The following is a 13467-nucleotide window of genomic DNA, read 5'->3' as shown; positions in this document are numbered from 1 at the left end:
ATTACCATAAATAAATGGCAGACTATGTGCCTGGCATTATCAAGCAGTCGATACAGAACATAACACCCCGAGGAAGAAGGCAGCGGAAGGATGGCTTAATCAGCACAAAACGCAGCACAGTTTTTCGCAGATTTTCTAAATATTATTAGCACTTATTCTTGTTTTTACATATTTTTTGTTAACATTCGCCAAAAGCTGAAAAACACGTAGTGGGTCCCTGTGATATGTGCAGTTAGATGGGCCTCATGACAATAAGCTGAGGATGGGGGACCCACTGACTATAATCGGGGGCAAATGAGTTAGTGGGTTACCTATGCCATGCGTCAACAATAGGGCCTCCTGAACCCCCTATTTATTTTACTGCGGGGGTGCACGGCCCCTTATATCCCTGGTCATGTGATGTCAAACAGATGCAAGGCCCCTTATATCCCTAGTCATGGGATGTCAAATAGGTACACGGTTCCTTATATCCCTGGTCTTGTGATCTCACACAGGTGCACAGCTTGTTATATCCCCGATCATGTATTGTCACACAGGTGCACGGCTCGTTATATCCCTGATCATGTGATGTCACACTGGTGCACGGCTCGTTATATACCCGATCATGTATTGTCACACAGGTGCACGGCTCGTTATATCTCTGATCATGTGATGTCACACAGGTGCACGGCTCGTTATATCCCTGGTCATGTGATCTCACACAGGTGCACAGCTTGTTATATCCCCGATCATGTATTGTCACACAGGTGCACGGCTCGTTATATCCCTGATCATGTTATGTCACACAGGTGCATGGTTCCATTTATCCCTGGTTATGTGAGGTCACCCAGGTCCACAGCTCCGTACATCCCCGATCATGCGATATCACACAGGTGCACGTTTCATTATAACACACAGCTCTGATTAAAGGGAATCTACCACCAAAATGAAGGACTGTATGCAAATGAGCCTGAGGAGCTCCAGGCTCCCTAGGGGTTAATGGAGTCTGGAGCCTCATTTGCATTCAGTCTTTCATCCTGGTGGTAGATGTCCTTTAATCTCTGAAATTCTAACGTTTGGATAACCCCTTTAAGTAGGATTCAAGACTTTGGTCATACTTCAGTTTGCAGAGTGATGAAAGAGTCGTGAGCGTGACTCTCACCATAAGGATTATATTCACTTTTCATGATGCGACTGCTAGAAAGTAGTCAAGAATCAGACGTCCAGACTTGGGTCTCTCACAATTGTCAGGATCGCTCCACAATATCTATTTTCTCCAAATCTGATAGATGACAGCCTGACGTCTCCAAAAAAGTGAGTCTACAAATAGGAGTACGATGTCAGGTTTATTTTAAGATGTTAAGGTGGGAAAACAGCTACAGTAACGCGCTCGTCTTTCTTGCTTACCCATCATTATGTTCATTAATTAAAAAGTTCTTTACAGTGTTAACCCTTAACAATATATTCACCAAGTCAGAATGCTGAATAATTCTTACTCAGAATAATTCAAAATGAAATATGGATAAACCAGGGGCACTTATCGATGGCCTCCTTCCTTCTAAAAATCTATTTTTATAATCATGCAAATGAGGCAGAAGGGCTCTAGGGGGTTGTTACCAAGGCTCCTCCATGATGCAGCTTCATAGACTGGTACACTGTGTAGGAGCACTGTGAGATCACATCAGGCAGGTGGACTGGAAACAGTTTAACAGCCTGTGAAGCTGCAGCAAGGAGGGGATATGGTAACACCTTGTAAAGCCCTTCAGGCTCATTAGCATAATTTTAAAAGTTGATTTTTAGCAGAATGGAGGCCAACGATAACAAATATAATAAAGTGACCACAATCATGATGCCTGTAAGTGTCCCTGGTCTATCTAGTTTGAATTTATTGCTAGATTTCTTTTAAGAATTTGTGAGCAACAATGGTCTGACGTTCATTTGGGAACGGGTACTATCCAGTAGACCTCCATAGTCCATAAAGGTCGATTTCTTCTTGACTTTCACCAGGCTTAGGTATGGTCAAGATCTATGCCCCCTCATCCAGAACACAGGAAGGGGCTAACCTCTTTTTGTCAAGCATATCCCTTTACAAGTACTTTTTAACCAGGATCCTCCTCTGGGACCAAAAAGTCAACGAAAAACTATCCATATCCTGGAACCTGGAGAAGGAGGTGGGCGAGAAGTATTGCTGGTTCCAGAATCTTTGATGTTATGACCATGAGGTTCTGGAGAGGATATTCATCCTATGTTAAGAAAAATTTGGAACTAGAAGCAAAACCAATAAAATACAGTAACCCCCCCCCCCCCCATGCCATGCCCATCCATCACAAAATATGTACCAGGCCCCTAAACCATGATGTACTTTTTATAGTACTGGTCTTATTGTAAGGGAATCCTCAAGTACTGAACCCCCTCAGGTTATTTGGCACCATTTTTGTTACAGTGGTGGGTGTCATGATGACGAAACCTTCTCTACCACCAATCATGGTCTGCCATACTTGGCCCAGATCAGGGGCCCAGAGACCTATATGGCTAAATGAGACAACCCCTTCAATTCCAATTATCAGACTATAGTTCGTGCCTTTGGAATCCTTTGCTATATGAATGTAGGATTTCCGGTACTGCGCCAAAACCGGGACCATTTGACCACTACTCTACCCAATAATGTCTAATAATCCCAGTAGTCTTCGCGCCAAATAAAGCCGACCTAAGCAAAATGCAATCCTTATCCGTCTCATCAGTAACAATGGTTTATGGCGATGAAAAATTCACAGCGTTCATGTGCACGGCCGCAGCACATCGCGCTTCCCTCTGCATCTAATCCTCAGACTCAGACTATAACATTCGCAGTGGGTTTCCGTATAAACTGAGCCCCTGCCGCTGCGCTCTGCAGGATGATGATTACAGCCCCTGGAATATGAGGCTGAAAACTAGAACATTGTTCAGTCCTAATTTCTGGATTGTTTCTGTAATGTATTTTGCCGTTCGCTGGAGCAAAATTTTTCGCCGCATAATGATTGTATTTTGGCAGGACAGAGGACGGATCTCGAAAGGACGTCACATATATATGAAGGGGGGGGGGATATATAAAGCAACGTCAGCATAATATCAGCGGCCGAAAGTGAAACCGCAGGGTGAAAGGGGATCCCGGAGGTAAAAAGGGTGACCCCCGGGAGATTTTACTATGAATATCTATTGTAAGGGTAAAATCTTGGTTAGAGCTTTTGTATTCTGGGTAGAAAAATGCAAATAGCGCCAAAATATCTAAATAATCCAACAATACCACAAACAAAACCAAAAAGAACAACGTTGAAAATGAGCAATATCTACTTAAAAGGGACCTCGTTGCTAGCGCAGCCCTTCAGGTAGGGTATGAAATAACCTTTCTAGAATTCAATTTCTTATGTGGAATCTCATATCTATATATATATATAAAAAAAAAATCTCCTACAAAGTCATATGAGCAGAGAAGAGTCATATTTTATCCGAGAGGAGTCAAAGTTAGAGGCTGCAGCAGGAGAGTCATTCAGGCGCCCCTATCTTTGGATCCATAGCACCTACAAACATGCTGCTGGTGTCATGTAACAGATAAGAATCTGATCTTTTAGAAATTCTCATCTTTTAATTTCCTTGCACACGACAGGTGATTAATTGGGCCATATTCTGGCCATAGCACATTGTTGAGTGGAGAAAGGAGGGAGAGAGAGCACCCCTAACCATTCCCCTCTCTATTAGAAGCAGAGTTGTATCGGTCCAAAGCTAGGACTATCTTATGCAGTGCGATCGCCTGGGTCACATACGCTGCCGTGGGAAATACAGCTATTCAAATAAATGACCGTATTTGCTATACAAGTCAATGTGGCATTGTGCTAGCCATATGAAAACATTACAGTACAGCTAGCACCGCCAAAAAAATATGTTTGTGTGCAAGGGGTCTCAGACTGAATCACAGTCAGCCACAGAACCGGGGATACAGGTAGTTAAAGACATAGCTGCCTGTATCTCCGGTTCTGTAGCTCACAGAACCACAATCCTGATGCAGTCTACAAGTTGAGATTCTTACCTTTCACACACCAGAGCATTTCTTTCTAGATACTATAGGGCAGAAGACAGAGGTATCTTAACTGATGCTCCCCTTCAGCTTATTAAAGTGACTCAACTCAGGTAAAATATGACTCTTTTCTACTCATTTTCACATGAATTTTAAGTTAGATTTCACATAAAATAGAAAATTCCAAAAAGAAGAGATTAGTTTAAGACTGTACGAGTTAAAGATGGGTTTGTGGGAAATCTAGAGCAATATCACATATATACAATAACAAACTATTTTACTTGGCATGATGTTCCAGTATTCAATTATATGTATAACCTGCTCCAAAAATAATCCAAAAAAAAACGTGGCATGGCAACATGTAAGAAATTTTTTTTTAAAAATTGTAGAGATGCACCCGAGAAAATTCGTTCAGAGCGCAGAAAAGTTCCTCCCAAACAAACTTAAGTCGGACTTGGGGTTTGGTTTTACTGACGCTAAACTTTCACTGCTGTTTAATATTTTAGCTTTCAAAAAAAAGAATAGATAAAACAATGTGATAGATCATCAATTACTCAATACACAAGATACCCGCTTGGCAGGCAGACGGGCACATCGCTGCCCACAACACAACATAAATGCCTTTTAAAAGGAAGGCACACACCAGCAGTATGCAGATGATGAGTCAGCATGTAATGGAGGCTCCACTTAGAGTAATCTGGAGGAGAGCGCTTTACACGGGGAACATCAAGTACTCGTCTCCAGACTTTCTTCTCAGGATAAGCAAAAGTCTGAATAATGCAGATTACAGAACAGCAAATATGATTTAAAGGTGACATGTTGTACTCGCCGTTCCCCAGCACCGGGGGCGGACACCCAATCATTTATCGGAAAGTGGGGCAGAAAATAGGAGAAATAGTGCTTATTTCTTAGTGGAGATACGAACCGGTTTGACAACTCCTCTTTTCTATGTTGTCAGACTGCAATATATTGGCGCACGTTCACACGCGGCCTTTACATTAGAAATGCAATACAGCAGCTGAGGGGAGGAGATTAGCCTAATTACATGGCCGTGAACATTAGCGTTTACAAATGTTAACACAGGCATTAACATTGCGCTAATGTGTTTGTTTGGTTAACATCATGTTAACATAGAATTCGCACACGCCGTTTACATTGTGATTTGTAAACACACGTTAACAGCAGTGTAATTAAGCAAATCTCTTCTCCTCAGCTGTTGTGTTGCGTTTCAAAATTTTTTTTGCTATAGCCCCCGCTGGTTTTACGGCAGAAACTATAGTAAATGTGACGGGACGCATGTACGCGCCTGCTCAGGTCTCCGCCCCAACACACCTAAAGTGGCATTTGGGTCGGAGATTGTCAGGAACGGGGAGATTCATGTGGTTTCTCATCCAGGAAACAGGTGGAGAAGCCATAATGAATCTCCCTCAAATCAGCGAGATTTATCAAGTTTCTGAGGTAAAACTGTTCTAGTTGCCCATGGAAACCAATCAGAGCTCAGCTTTAATTTTATCAACAGCCATGGGAAAATGAAAGCTGAGCTTTGATAGGTTGCCCTGGGCAACTAGAATAATTCTGCTCTCAGACACTTCTGCTTTCAGACACATTGGGGGAGATTTATCAGAACTGTTTTAGTTGCCCATGGCAACCAATCAGAACTCAGCTTTCGTTTCCTCAGAGCCGTTTATAAAATGAAAGCTGAACTCTAATTAATTGCCATGAGCAACTAGAACAGCCCGGCTATCAGACACTACTAATAATTCTCGCCCAAATGTGACGTCAACTCTTCAAGTCCCATGGGATCAGAAGTCCAAGAGACTGGAGAGACAGCTCTAGAAATGTGGGGAATATATAGATTTTTGCCCCTTAGCGTGTCCGTTGCAATTTATTAAAACATTTAAAGGGAAATAGTCACCAACTTTTACCCCACCAAAGGAGCACCAAACTCAGGCCGGGTACAAAATATATCCTTTATGGAAAATCTCACCCATTTATCTATAAAAAGAAAAAAAAATCTCCTCCAAAGTCATGTAACAAGGAGCAGAGAAGAGTCAGGGAGAGTCGTAGATTCTGCAGGGGGAGAGTCACATGAAACGCCTCCATCTTCACTTGTATACACGCTAGAAACATGCTTTGTGTGGCATATTAAAAGATAAGAATATAATTTTTCTAATTTCTTTAGGCTTCTGGTTCTGGGAGTTAAAGAACCAGGGATACAGGCAGTTCAAAAATGGTGGACTTGGATTTTTACCTGTGGCTTGCATGATGTCTTTAACAGCATGTGTTTCTGTGGCTCACAGAATCAAAAGCCTGATGCCATCTGAAAGATGGGATTCTTATCTTTAATATGACACCAGCAGCACATTTGCCAGAGGTACTACAGAACCAAAAATAGAAGCGTCTGAAGTGAAAGCAACCCTGCAGCCTCTAAATTTGACTCATCTCAAGCAAAATAAGACTTTTCACTGTTCATTTTAATACAAGTTTAGGGGAGTTTTATAGGTAAAACGAAATTTCACATAAAAGAGGGAATTCTAGAAAGGACATGTTATTCCTTACCTGTGGTGTGGGGGCTGGTAGTTTAATAGGGAAAATTAAAAAAATTGTTTATTAGTTTTTGAAGAATCTAAAAAAATTTAACCCCCGGATCCAGGTAGAGTAAAGCCTCTTAGCTCCCCCTAGTGGTGGCTCAAGGCAGATAAAACCTTATTAGTTATTTATAAGTGTATTCTGTATCAGAGACACTAGAGCCCTGACCACTGCTAAATGGAGAAACGCAGAATTTTTTCACTTTTCCTTTAAATCCATGGGTGTATATTATTTTCATTTATAGTAGTAGGTAAAATCCTTTGTTTTCTCTTTTTCTGAACCCAAGGAAACCACAGACCAGCCAGGCAATGGTTTGGTGTTGCAACTCTGAACGCAGAGCCGGGTCTGTGGTCAGACACTCACCTATTTTTTCCTGTATGATTCTTGTCTCAAATATGTAACTAGTAACAAGTACAACAGGACAGTATGTAGAAAAGGGGGCACCCCGAGACAGCAGCGCCCCCGCCAGGCCATCCTATCACTTACACCCCTGGTTGTGTGTCACTTATATAAAGACTAGAGGTCTTCCAGCTATAAGAAAATAGGGATGTAACTAATCCACAAGTCACACTATGGGGGTTTCCCACTAGAGAAATGTATAGTATTATCGGCAGAGTTGGATATTTATGGCACAAATATCTACAACAGGAAACCCCCTTTAAGCGTCTCTGATAATTGAGAGATGTGGGGATTTTGGTAGACTGTCCTATCTGCAGGCAGCATGTTATAGAGCAGGAGGTGCTGATCAGATTGTACATAGTGTCCTATCTGCAGGCAGCATGTTATAGAGCAGGAGGAGCGGAGCAGATTGTAACTAGTGTCCGATCTGCTCAGCACCTCCTGCTCTATATCATGCTGCCTGCAGATAGGAAACTATATGCAGTCTTCACAGCTTCTCCTGCTCTATAACATGTTGCCTGTAGATAAGACACCATGTACAATCTGTAGGCACAGTAGTGGATTATAAAATAGGCGGTAGCCCGGGGCCCAAGCCTTCTAGGGGACCCATAGCCATCAAACCCCTAACAATTTTCATACAGAGAAGGACCTTCACCCATGAAATCTTTGTACATCTGTTCCTGCTCTGAATACACATGTAAGCCAGTTCAGGAACTTTCGAGGTCCTCCAAAGGTCCTGAAACCTCAGATTGAAAGCAGACAGACAGGAAACAGCGTCCATTTCCCAAGAAGCTGATTCTAGGACCTTAGGTAGGAAGTGATTCCAGACTTGTAGGGGCTATAATATTCATACATCCCAGGGCCCATGGCGGTCTTAATCCACCCCTGTGCAGGCAGCATGTTATAAAGCAGGAGAAGCTGAGCAGATTGTATATAGTGTCCTATCTGCAAGTAGCATGTTATAGAGCAGGAGATGCCGAGCAGATTATACATTGTGTCCTATCTGCAGGCAGCATGTTATAGAGCAGGAGAAGCTGAGCAGATTGTACATAGTGTCCTATCTGCAAGTAGCATGTTATAGAGCAGGAAGAGCTGAGCAGATTTTACATAGTGTCCTATCTGCAGGCAGCATGTTATAGAGCAGGAGAAGCTGAGCAAATTATGCACAGTGTCCTATCTGCAGGCAGCATGTTATAGAGCAGAAGGAGCTGAGCCGATTATACACAGTGTCTTCTCAAAGTCTTCTATAAGTGAATACATTTGCCACAAATACTTGAGCATTTGCTCCATTCAGGGGTATAGGGGACACTCATGAGGAGTTTTCATAGAGAACGCCTTTACATTTTTTGGAATACCCCTTTAAATCAATAAATGTTGTAATACAAACCCGTAATATTACCATATTGTGGTCCAACCATTGAGTCCGCACAGACATCGGTGGTTCCATACAGGACTCTCTACGCCACTGTACAGACTACAAGCAGGTGCAGCAGACACCAATCATTGCTGATCAACAATTTGGGTTCAATGGAAATGTATTAACCATGTCATGGCCTTCCGATACTCTGCGAACCCTCCACACTCATTTTCTTGCATTGCTCTGGGACATCGGGGGTTAACCCAGCCCTTACAGTAAGTAGCCGTGTACTGTATGTGTCAAGTGACACCCGCACCCGTGACACACGAGATCTGACATAATATATATATATATATACGGATAAAACGGGAGGGGTCCGGAAAGTTTTGCAAAGAATAAAAGAATAAAATCACCTTGTGTTAAGATTTAGATTGCAAGCTCTGCAGCAACAAAAGTATCAGAGTAACTTCCCGCATTCTTCCAGCAAAGTCTTGGCTTCCCCAGGAGGCGCAGGATTAGTAATGCCAGGGACGTACCTGCTGCCAGGCTGTGGATGGGCAGGGGTGGGCAGGCCTCGCCAGGCACCCAGACAGGCGCTTGTCTCCAGACTCACAGCTACAAACAGCAGCAGCAGGAAGTGATTCCAACTCACATGGACTCTCTCTGACCTCACCCTCCATGGCAACAGGGAATTTAAAGGGACAGTCCGCGGGTCCTGTAGTGGGACAAAACACGTTAGGATCAACTTAATTTTACATTTTTATTTAAAGTATAATAAAAACTTGAGAAGACAGAAAAATAAGTCACAGGATTGGAAAGAGTAAAAAAAAGAAACATCAAAGTGAAGAACTAAAATAATACAAAGTTGCAGATCACATTCTGTCACTTCTGCCTGATGCCCTGGAAAAGCTGGGTGACCGAAATCCATATTCATGATTCAGCTTTCCCATGGCCCTGAATGGCAAATATAAAGGGGCATTATCCTACCTCCGACGGGTGGGGAGTCTGACGTTCCCTCACCGCTGATTGGATCAACAAAATGGTCATCTAGTGAGCGGCGCTTAAGATTAACTGACCTGTGCCGCAATACCAAGCATGGCCACTATACCAAGTACAGTGCTGTGTAAGAAGTGATGATGCCACAGCTCTCACCTGAACACTACAGTTTCTTCGAGTGGCTGCCTGGTGGGGGCTCTGGGTGTCATACACCCCTCCGATGATATAGGCGCTCAGTAAAGATATCCTAGAATACCCCTTTAAGAGACTATTAACATGTTCTTTACTGTGTACAGGGACAATGAAATGTATCCACCACAAACAAAAGGGGGTGACTTTTCCTACAGCGCCTCCGCAGGTAAAATTGAGCATTACATGGTAATTAATTAAATTAAATGGGCTTTCTAGGAATTACAATTATAATGATAGAAATTGTAATTTACTACTACAGGCAGTCCCCGGGTTATGTACAAGATAGGTTCCTTGGGTTTGTACTTAAGTTGAATTTGTATGTAAGTCGGAACTGTACATTTTATAATTGTAGCTCCAGACAAAATTAGAATAAGGACTAACAATAAAGCTTCATTACAGACACCTTACAGCTGATTATTGTAGTCTGGGACTATAGTAACATCCAGAGAGCTTCACCAGAGGTCACAGTTTGCAGTGAGGTCCGTCTGTAACTATGGTCGTCTGTAAGTCGGGTGTCCTTAACTAGGGGACCGCCTGTAGTTTAATGTTGGCTGCGTTCACACGATTCCTTCCCCGTTCAGTTTTGAAACGCAATACAGACAGAATATGTGAACGCAGCCTCGGAGAGATGTTTATTATGTCTGCAAAGTCCTATAATGCCCCCCAATTGTCCCCATAACCTCCAAACCAGGAAAAATTATCCATTCAAATCCATTTTTTTTAAATACGAGAAATAAAATGATGATGATGTAATGTGAACTGATATTACACCCATGGTTCTCCCATATCAGGGTGGGCCACCCATGGACTGGGAGCGGTCCCGTCATACAGTTCGGTACTTGCTATATTTGACAGCGGTGTCAGATGTGTTCAGCTCTCTGCGTCACATGAACATATCATGCAGATCATATGTCTGACATGTTACAATGACCACATTGCCTGGGAATGTGCTGTCCTAATATTACGCTGGGGGGGGGGGGGGGACAAGGATTTATCCACATCAGTAAGTGCAATACAAGGGGGCAAATGCTGCACCAATCCAACAATCTGGCAGCTTTCCATTTTCCCTACATTTTCTAAACCTTGTATTTATGTAATTGTTACTTTATTGTTATATAGCACCAACAGATTCCACAGCGCTGCACAAGGCCTACCAGATCAGTCACATTACCTCATCAAAAGAAAAAAGGATTTAAAGGGATAATAGCTTGTTTGGAGGTTATGGGAAAAAAACCCAAATCTCCACAAGTTTTATTGGGACCTCCCCACACAAAACTAACGCAGAGTAAAAAGTGTTTTTTATGATTAATAAAAAAGGAAATTTTATACAACAGCGCCACAGCCATCCATAGGTTATGTTAGGAATTGCAGCTTGATGAAGAAATTTTTGCAACAGTTCATTTTAACAGATACCTATACCTAAGGTCACACGTTACGCTGGCGTTGTGTTCATAACACACTGCGGCTTTGTCTGCGTTTGCGTTTTCAAGCGCAGACAAAGCGGTGCGTGTGGCACCAGCCTGAGGCCGCGGTCACACGTACCGCTAGGTGTCCGTTCCTAACGCGACGCTAGCGCACAGGGGGAGGTACTCTCCCCGACAGCACATGCGTTTCCAGAGAAACGCATGCGATTGGCTTAACAATCGCATGCGTTTCCCTGGAAACACATGTGCGTTCGGGTCGAGGACCCCCCCCCCTGTGCGCTAGCGTTGCGTTATGAACGGACACCTTGCGGTACGTGTGATCGCGGCCTGAGGGCGCGTTCACACGTTGCGTTTTAGTTGCGTCAGCTGATGTGGGGTAATTTGCCTAATTACATCACCGTTTACGTTTGTAAACACAATGTTAACACATGCGTTAACAAAACACATGCGTTAACGCGTTGTTAACTAATGCGTTAACATCACGTTTACAATGCGTTTTGTAAACGGAAACGTTAACAGTGATGTAATTAGGCAAATCACCTCTCCTCAGCTGTTGTATATGCGTTTCAAACGCAATGAAAACGCAGGTCAAAACGCAACGTGTGAACGCGCCCTCAGGGTGATGCCACACATGGCGTTTTGAACCCGTTTTTGGTCCGTTTTTAAGCAGCCCGTTGAAAACCGCATGCGTTTTTTGAAACCGCATCCGTTTTTGACAGGTTTTACCAATTATCTTAATTAAAACTGCGTTTTTGGATGGTCTGCTTAAAAAACGGACCAAAAACTGAATCCACGACAGGACCCGCTATATCATACAAATAATACTTTATAAATATAACCTACCTTATCCTACACTCGGGGAGCAAACACTTCATAGGGCTAGTCCCAACCCAAAATGTGTCTTTTATCAAGGAATTTTGGTGACGGAGGGGTGAGAGATATTCCAGCACGCAGCTCAGGCAGTGTTCACACACGCACAGGGACATAGTGAAGACAGAACGGCTCATTCTGATTGTATATATGTAACAATAGAAACGCATGCGATTGATAGCGAGCGCCGGATGCAAAACATAAGCCACTCATTACCCATTGCACAGGTCTTTATGGTAAAGCATATGCATTCGTGCAGTTTTAAAATGTGTGAACACGGCTCTAGGCAACCCACACACAACGTGTAGAGGTATACAGGACATAGAGGTATACAGTGGACCTCATACACCGATGAGTGCCAAAGACGCAAAAACTAGTAATAGGACCTGCTCTTTCTTTTGCCTCTTGGGGCTGCTGTGTGTAAGGACCTATAGAAGCAAATGAGGAGGTGCTGTAGAGAATACGTCCCCCTCATGTCCTCATATACTCATCATGTGCACCTGTGGAGGCCTCGGCTACCCTCTCCGCACTGCTTGGTGAGTCTCCAACCACCAGAGGGCATCTCTTTACATGTTCCTCATGGACTCTTCCCTGACCCGTCTGTGGAGGGCCCCCTATACATTTTTTTAGGGTTGATTGTTGTGGATGTTACGTATTTTACATACTGTCGCCAGATAAAGTTGAAAATGGAGAAATCTGTGTCTGATATCGGTTTCTTTTTAGTTTTCTCACCTGTATATGGAAGTGTTTTTTAGCATCGTGCTGGACCCATTGATTCACCATATGTCATCTCTTTTATATGTGCCGAAAATACGAGCGTGCGTGTTTTCCTTTGAGCTCACCGGGCGCTTTTTGGCGTGTTTTGTATGTCACCTGTATTTTTGTCGGAAAAATGAGCATCTTACATGAACATGTAAAGTAAAAATGCTATGTGATCAGGTTCGTTAATCCGAGGTTCAGGGTGCGTTCACATGCTGCGCTAGCATTTACAAACGTATCACAGTCCAATGGCATATGCATTTCCGTTTTCTTGAGCAAAATGTTCGAATGAGCCCTCAGGGTGCATTCATACTTTGGTTTTAGATGTGTTTTTAAATGCAACAGAAACATAAGTGGGAGTGGCTTGGCCAAAACGCATATGTGTTTTGGAATGAATGCCATAGATTTTGCATTACTTGCATGCAAAACAAGGCCGGCAGCGCACGTGGCGTTTTGAAACCATTTTTGGGCCGTTTTTAAGCTGTCCGTTCAAAAATGCATCCGTTTTTGACCCGTTTTAAATAAGATAATTGGTAAAACCGGATGCGTTTTTTAACAGAGTGCTTAAAAAGGTCCCAAAAACGGCTTCAAAACGCCACGTGTGCTGCCGGCCTTCAGGGTGATGGCAGACATGGAACTTTTGGTCCGTTTTTAAGCATGCGTTTTCAGTCTGTTTAAAAACGTATGCGCATCCATTTTTACAATTATCTTAATCGATAAAGAGGTTTACAAGCAGCCAACGCATGGTAAATGGTCAAAAACGGATGGGTTTTCCAAACGCATGTGTTTTTAAATGGCCTGAAAACGCATGCTTAAAAAACGGACCAAAACACCACGTGTGGCATCTCTCT

At 43.0% G+C, this 13467-nt stretch overlaps 1 protein-coding gene across 10 annotated transcripts in view; it reads right to left on the bottom strand.

Moving 5' to 3' along the window:
- The window catches only part of NACC2 (NACC family member 2), a 104825-nt gene extending 95763 nt beyond the window's left edge, over positions 1 to 9062 (bottom strand). For 4 of the 10 annotated variants that reach the window (XM_072124490.1, XM_072124494.1, XM_072124486.1 and 1 more), the window contains exon 1: positions 8789 to 8927. The gene's annotated coding sequence lies outside the window, so the exon portion shown is untranslated. Of the gene's footprint in view, positions 1 to 8788 lie in introns of all 10 variants that reach the window. The other 6 variants (XM_072124489.1, XM_072124493.1, XM_072124488.1 and 3 more) reach the window with 5 other exon arrangements.
- Positions 9063 to 13467: the final 4405 nt, after the last annotated feature.

This window comes from Engystomops pustulosus, chromosome 9, assembly GCF_040894005.1.
Source record: "Engystomops pustulosus chromosome 9, aEngPut4.maternal, whole genome shotgun sequence".
Taxonomy (NCBI): domain Eukaryota; kingdom Metazoa; phylum Chordata; class Amphibia; order Anura; family Leptodactylidae; genus Engystomops; species Engystomops pustulosus.
The sequence above is the reverse complement of the archived record's forward strand: the minus strand, read 5'-3'. Positions and strand labels throughout refer to the sequence as shown.